Source organism: Nannospalax galili, unplaced genomic scaffold, assembly GCF_000622305.1.
Source record: "Nannospalax galili isolate Female #2095 unplaced genomic scaffold, S.galili_v1.0 scaffold299, whole genome shotgun sequence".
Classification (NCBI taxonomy): Eukaryota; Metazoa; Chordata; class Mammalia; order Rodentia; family Spalacidae; genus Nannospalax; species Nannospalax galili.
This window is the reverse complement of record NW_008343973.1, coordinates 148348-156347: the sequence shown is the minus strand read 5'-3', so window position 1 is coordinate 156347 and position 8000 is coordinate 148348. Positions and strand designations below refer to the sequence as shown.

The 8000-nt window shown below is 39.5% G+C and overlaps 1 protein-coding gene across 2 annotated transcripts in view; it reads right to left on the bottom strand.

Annotated features, from left to right (window-relative positions):
• Nucleotides 1-7800, bottom strand: part of Il18rap (interleukin 18 receptor accessory protein) — a 42994-nt gene extending 35194 nt beyond the window's left edge. The window contains exons 1-2 of one of the 2 annotated variants that reach the window (XM_029567019.1): nucleotides 7740-7800; nucleotides 6850-6918 (exon numbers count right to left, since the gene is read on the bottom strand). The gene's annotated coding sequence lies outside the window, so the exon portion shown is untranslated. Of the gene's footprint in view, nucleotides 1-180; nucleotides 236-6849; nucleotides 6919-7739 lie in introns of those variants that run through there. The other variant, XM_008840313.3, reaches the window with a different exon arrangement.
• Nucleotides 7801-8000: the final 200 nt, after the last annotated feature.

Here is an 8000-nt window from a genome sequence, read left to right as displayed (position 1 = left end):
AATGCTTCTTCTAATTATGTGGTTATTAAATAAATAATTTTTTAAAAAAGAAACTGTATACTAAGTAACACAGACTCAGAAAACAAAGAAGTAACACAGACTCAGAAAAACAAATGATGTATGTTCTCCCTCATATGTGGCTCCTAGCACCAAATCCTTTTAAATTCTAAGTCCTTTTACCAAGAAGATGCTATACAGCAGTCCCTTCTGCATGAAATAACTTCCATCATCACGACTTCGGCTGAGCCTGATCTCCAAACATAGTCACAATTGGGCTTGCTGACAGTTGTGCTCATTCATTAAAGGAGTGCGAAGCAGGGTCACTGGACCCTCACCTGAGTATCCAGCCACTCTTCCCAGCCAACTAGTCCAGCCTTGGAAGACAAAAGAAAAATGAGAAAGAACCCAATAGGGGGATGCTTTTGGAAGCCCTTCTCAAGAAACGCCAATGGACTTTCATATGAACATTTGAAAATTGCCCTGTTCTGACTTTTTTCTAGTTCCATGTCTAGAACTTGTAATGCTAATTACTGTTGCCTTTACTTCTCCTTTACATCTCCCAGTCATGATTCAAGGACTTTCTTCTCCCCTTATAGACAAAAGTTATGCAATTTGGGATTCTTTTAGATAGACCCACTGAAGGGGTATTCCAATTGCCTCACCTTGCATCCCTGTTCAGCATGGAAGAAGCCAAAGCAGTGGGCATCTCTATCCCTTATTGGCAATTTGGGTAACCCCTTCAGAGGATGGTATGATAAGAATAGGAGGTAGGAATTGGCTAAGCAGTTATGGTAAAAAGGCCCCAAAGAAATGTAGCCAGTTTCTTGGCTAAAAGTCAAAGTGTCCGTGGGCCTGTTAGTGACATACTCTGTTCCAAGGCCAAAAATGTCAAAAGTATTTGGGAGCTTGTATATAACCCTTAAAAGATTTTATGGTTGCCTCTTCAGAGGGGGGAATGTTGGAGGGAAGGGAATGGGCATGGATTTTATCAAAACACCTTATATACATGTGTGAAATTCTCAATAAAGTTTTTGTAAAAGTTTTAAAAATTTAAAACATTTTATTTTAAAAAAATGTGTTTCTTGGGGGCTGGAGAGATGGCTCAGTGGTTAAGAACACTGAATGTTCTTGCAGAAGACCCAGGTTCAAATACCAGCACCCACATGGCAGCTAACAACTGTCTATAACTCCAGTTCTAGGGGATCTGACGCCCTCTTCTGACCTCTGTGGGCATTGCACAACATGGGTGCACTTCCATACATGCAGACAATACACACATACACATAAAATAAAAATAATAAATAATAAAAATATATATTACTTGAAGGTATTATTCGTAACTCTCAGTTGTAAATGGGGGATGGGGGTAGGTCTCTGTACATAAAGCAGGTGTTGGAAATTTTAAACTACTTAAAATCAGTGAGAGATAAGGACATGGGGAGGGTAATATTTGATAAGTGTTTAATTTTGAGCACAAAATAAAAATATTTTACCATAGAATAATATTGTCTATTCTGGCATTAAAGGAAGGCAAAATGTGGAGACCAGGCTGTATATGAATGTCAGAAACTTTAGGGAAATTAGACATAAGAAGGACTGCAGAGTGTTCATTTGATGTGACCACTAAAGGATGGGCAGCCAGAGTAAGAGAATGGAGAGCTCACCATGAAAAGAGTGGGGACCTCCAGGACAGGGTGAGTCACCAGAAACTGTCAGCATTGGAAGAGCACAGGAAATCACAAAGAGGGTGAAGACAGCTGAAAGTGGAAAACAAAAAGACAGTTCAGGGGAAAGGAACGGAGAGCACCCATCAATAGCTGCAGCTTCCCGACAGGGAGGGGAGCAAATATGAGTTCTGTCCAAAAGGTAAGTCAGGCAACCCCGATGTGAGAGAGTGACAGTTCCACCCTCAGGACAGCCCTGTAAGCCTGGAATCTGGTTGGAGGTTTTGGTGAGAGAGTGACTCTTCCTGAGGGACAAATCAGCAGTGGAAAGAAGGTTGAGTGTTTCACCCTACCAAGTTATAGCTGGATATACCTTAAAAGAGAACTTGCTGTCTAAGACTGAGCTACCTAAGAGACATGGTCAGGAAGCCTGGGTGGAAGATAGCCATGCAAGAAAGTTGTATAAAGAAGGAAGAATGGACACGCGCATGCTAAGAAGACAGATGGTTGGAGGCTTGAGTCAGGTAGCAAAGGTTCTGAGAACTGACCTTATCATCTCAGGATAACTGTAGAGTCTGGTAGCCTCAAGCTTGGGGTCAGTGATTAGCCTACACTCGGGAGTCACTTATCTGCTGCAAGGTTCATTGCTGGTAGGACTAGACCCCTGAAATTCCAGCAGGGAACCTGGCTTCCACAGTCTCATGTATTCAGCAGAGCTTTTAAAGCTGAGCAAGGTTTGAAAGCACAGAGACTAACATTCATGTAAAGATTCCAGGATTCCTTTGTTTCTCTTACCTCTAATGCACTTGGGGAGCATGAGAGAACTTACACAGCACATAAACTACAAAACTGGATGTATTAGAGGCTCCTGGCACCCAAAAGCAGGGAAGTTCCAAAAGGCAAGAAACTCTGGGGGATTGAACACTTGACTCATGCAAGTTCAGTCCCATCCTAAATGGCAGGAAAGATGAGAGCCTCCCAAATCAATTCGACCTCCTTTTTCTACCTGAAGAGATTCATTTTTGAAGTTGCTCCAATACTTCATCTTTATTTGTCTACCTCTTATGTTTCTCTTTTTTTCTTCTTACAACACTTTTAATAGTATCTATTACATCTAATAAACACTATGTACAAAGTAACAGGATACAAAATCACCATACCACAATACGTAAATTTTCTATATACCTATAATGAGTTTTCTCAAAAATAAATCAGAAAAAAATCTCATTAACAATAGCTCCAAAAATAAAATATCTAAGAATAAGCCAAGACAGAAGGCAAGAGACTTCAGTAATGGAAAGTTTAAAACACTGAAGAAATAGAAGAAGGCACCATATGCTCGTGAGTTTGTAGAATTAACATTTCCAAAAGTGACTATATTATTAAAAGCAAACTGCAGCTAATGGGATTCCCATAAAAAGCTGAATGACTTTCTTCATTGATGCAGGAAAAGATAGTCCTAAAATTCATATGGGAGCACAAAAGAACTTGAATAACTAAAGCACTGCTGTGCAGAAAAACTAATACTGGCGATATCACAATGTCTGATCTCAAACTCTACTACGGACTCCTTGGTGAGCATGGGAAGGAGGTGGGACTATAGCTTGAAAGGCAACTCTTAATACACTGCTGGTGAGATAGAAATGGGTGCAAACACCATGAAAATCAATATGCCAGTTCCTCAAAAAATAGAAATTGAATTAACATATGACACAACTACATCATTTTGTGAATATATTGAAGGAACTTGTGTCAGCATACAACAGAAACAGAAAGCTGTGCCTCGCTGTTCCTACAAGCCAAGATAATAGAATCAGCCTTGATGCACATCAGCATCAATGGATAAAGAAAGAATGGAACGATGTTCCTTATGGGAGAAAGGTGGAACTTTACAGCAGCATGTTGAGTGAAGTAAGCCAGATTCAGAAATATAAAAATGGCATGTTTTTACACATATGTAGATGTATTTTCAGTGTATATGTTGAAAGGAGAAGGCTTGTACTGTTGGGGAAGAAAGCTGTCTGAATTTAGGAATAAGAAAAGAGGGCAATGGAGGAAGAGGAAGTCAGATGGTTTTCATATGCAGAAGCTAAGCATGAATATGGGTATACGATAATGGCAAGACATGAAAGCTGGAAGGTTGATATTTGGGGGAGGGAGGGAACCACTGGGAAAGGAAGGGTGAATGAGTGCACTGGGGATTGAATATGCATAACCTACAATGATGTATATGCACAAAAATGCAGAAGTTTGTACAGAATTGTAAAAACCTCATCATTTTGTCTTCCAAGTAAAGAAAAATTAGTAAGAAGTCAGATGCAGAAAGAGGTAGAGGTGCAGGTGTAGGGAGGTGCCACACTTTCTGTGGACTATACTGTTCGGGGAAAAGGAGTGGTCCATGCTCATTTGTTGGAGATGAGAGGGCTCTGGGCAACATTCTACTAAGAGAAGGAGACAGCAGGGTGTTGGGTTGAATGAGAGTGAGAATGATGAGCTGGTATAGGACCTGTTTCTCCAAAGATGCAAGACAAGATGGACTCCCTGGCACCACAGAGTGGTACATCATAGACACAGGAACAGGAGTTTTACCTAAACTATTTTGCCAAGATTAGAACCAGAGTCCAAGATTTCTGTACCTAACCTGGCTTAATGTCAGTGAGGATGCTTTGAGGGCAGGTCCAGATTTGACCAAGAATGAGGAGTAGGGTTTCTGCACTCTTTGACCTGAAAGGTGATAAACATATGGCTCTTTCTTATAAAGGCTTCAATTATGAAACAAAGCAGTTTGAACACCTGACTTAAATGGTGTCTCCTCTCCTTAGTTTCCTTTCCTTTGTCCATAAAGCACCTGAAAGAATGGTTATCCCTATATAAAGCCACCAGAGGGATTTTCCTTTATAAAGCAAGGCTGAGCATGCCAAGCCATGCTGGATACTTCACTGACTCTCACCACCCATGAGAGGGCAGATTCCAAAGCACCATAAATGAAGCCATAGAGAATTTGGCTCTCTCATGTCTACTTCTTGTTATCTTATTCAGAGTGACTGTCCCTGGCCACCTGGACGGAAAGCCCTTTCTACTTTCCCCATACTATGGTACCAGGCAAAAACCACCTCTCAGATTACTCATTTTATATCCCTTTGGTTTCAACAAACATCCTTGTCCAAAAACATCTCCTTCTTAAAATTTCAACCTCAACATGAGCTTCATGCTTGCCTTCCCCAGTCAATCTCACATTCTCTTTCTAGGAACAATGTCTAACTAATAACAGAAGCTCAGTAACCACTTAGAATTTATCTCTACATTAGGTGGAACTATGATAACCCTAACCTTGTCCTCCCATGAGAGTGGGAGCTTATTTAAAGCAGGGACCCTAGGACAATGCCTAATGAAAAACAGAGTAGAATCTGTCAGCGCTGGAGAGACTGCTCAGTGGTTAAGAACACCAGTTGCTCTTGAAGAAGACCTGGGTTTGATTCCCAGCACCCACATGGCAGCTAACAACTGTCCGTAACTCTAATCCCAGGGGATCTGACAGCCTCTTCTGTCCTCCGCAGGCATTGCGTGATACGGGTGCACTTACTTACATGCAGGTAATACATGCATACACATAAAATAAAAATAATAAATATTTTAATAAAGAATAGATTCTGTCAACTGAATAAGTGAAAAACACTTCAAGAAGAATCAAAACAAATACATCTGCTATGACAATTCATTTCTTATGTGACTCCAGGAAAGTATTTAGTTATCTTATCTGCAAAATAAATTATTTGAACAGGTAAAGAAGACGAGAATTTCTTGGGGTTAATAAAAATTATTATTCTTTAATTCTCCTGAATGTTGACCCAAATGACTAATGATTAATATGAGCATTCCTGCTCTACCACCCTGTAGTTCCATAGTTGAATGCCCACATCTATAAAAAATCAGTTAGTTGCTGGAGAGATAGCTCAGCAGTTAAGAACACTGACTGTTCTTGCAGAAGACCTGGGTTTGAATCCTAGCACCCACATGTCAGCTAACAACTGTCCATAACTCCAGTTCCAGGGGATCCAACAGGATCTGACGGTCTCTTCTGTCCCCTGTGGGCCTTGTATGACATGGATGCACTTACCTACAGGCAATACATGCATACACATAAAATAAAAATAATAAATAGAATATTTTAATGGGCTAGAGAGATGTTTCAGCAGTTAAGAACACTGGTTGTTCTTGCAGAAGACCCGGGCTCGAATCCCAGCACCCACATGGCAGCTAAAAACTTTCCGTAATTCCAGTTCCAGGGGATCCAACAGCCTCTTTCTGTCCTCCATGGGCATTGCACGACATGGGTGCATTTACCTACATGCAGGCAACACACGCATACACATAAAATAAAAATAATAAATAAAATTTTAAAAAAAAAGAAAATTGGTTACCATGACACCCAACCCTCAGAAATTTCTATCCCAACCATGAGATGCCAGATACTCTTGTGGTCCTTGTACCTGTTGGCCTCCCAGCTCTGGCCACCTGAGGCTCTTTTCAATCCCCTGTTTTGCTTCTGGAATAGTGCTTCTCAAATTATTTTGGTAATACCAATCATTAGACATATCTGTTATAAATGCATATTTATGGATTTTCCAAGATGTATTAGATCAAATTATCAAAGAGAACAATGGAGCCTCTATTTTAAACAAGCACGAAGACAATCTCCATGTTTCATGGGACATTTTTGGGAAGCCCTGCTCAGAGACATGAACATAGCTTGGGGAAGTGGCCAACAGTGAATTACAGCAGGTATTGCCATTACTGATGGCCGTAGAATAGCCCAGGATGAGCCAATTCTGGAAAGCTCGTTTGTCTGGGATAACACACAACATGCCTTGTTTTCCAATATCTCCTTTTAAAGACCACCTAAAGTCTAAGTTCTGCCTTTCATTCCACCTTCACCAAAATACTGCAGGGAGTCAGAAGAAATCACTCAAGTGCAGAGTAGATTATTTGTTGAGCATTGACCAACTTAAAGCAAATGGGGCTGTAGACTGTTCTAAAATGATAGATAAGTGACTCTGCATATATCACTCATTTACTTTTTTGTCATGTTGGAAGAGATATATGTTGTCTTTTATTTTACCAACAGAAAACTAAGGGTTGTATTCCTGATAGTGGAAATCCCCATTATTAAACGACAATCACGTACCTGTCCAGAAGCAGAAGAGGGATTCATATCCAGATGTAGCTTCCGGCTTTGCCATCACTATATGCCATCCTTCACAAAAGAAGATGAAAGGCCAATAGGAGGACTTCAAAATCGCTTTCCTAAAGTGTTTTCAAGAAGAACTTTACAAGAATCCTGCCTTTTGTCAGAGAATGAAGATTTACTCTAAAGTTATTCAAGGCTTCACTTTCAACCATATTTTTGAGTAATGATGCACTAAACTTTTCACAGACCAAAGATTTTGTTGAGAGGAAAGTATAGGCAAAAGCAAGTAAGATGCTTACTCTTGAGGGCAGTTACAGTGTGCAAAGAATGATGATTCCACATGGTCCCTGGTAGCTTGTGCAGTACCTGCCTTCAAGTCAAGATGATCATTCAAATTTGACTATGATTTTGAATCTCTCTACTTTTAACTTTTTACATAAACAGTAGAAGCACTGTAGAAATGCTTAGTTTATATTAAAATGTTTTGAAAGTAAAGATTCCATAGACATGGAGATACAAGTCTTGCTATTTAAATAGCACATCTGTTATTTTATGAGTTTATAAAAAGTAATTGTTTTGTTAACTAATTTTTTAATTAGTTAAAAATTATTTTGGGATTAAGAAACCTTATGAAAGTATGTTATATTGTCTTACCTTTATTTCCTGTTCTTACAACATGAAAAATAAGGAAAGAAATTTCAAGTCCTTATGTCAGTGACTGCTGGCTTTAGCATTCGGAGAAAAGTTTAAAAAAACCTCCATTTTAAAGAGTTCTACTGTTTTTCTTAGCAAATGAGCTACTTGGAGAAGATGCAAGAATTATTCATCTCACAGAAACTGGAGATAATGACTTACATGTGAACAAAAAGGAAACTCTTGGTACTTACTAAATAACCCTTGGCACTGGGAACTGCATGGTTGTAACACAGGAAAATCAGGTTGAATAGCTCTATCCACAGAAGAAAAAGACTTAAGATAAAGCATCTAAAGCTCTTCTCTGACCAACCTCCCTAACAAGAAAAGGGTTGTGGTTAGGTTTATTTGAAATAGTGAGTAAGTGTGTTTCCTTTACAGGAATTTCCTGTACAGAACATTAGCACTCATCTCAGTTTCTCAACGGGGCAGTTCTTTGATTCCCCTTCTTCTTC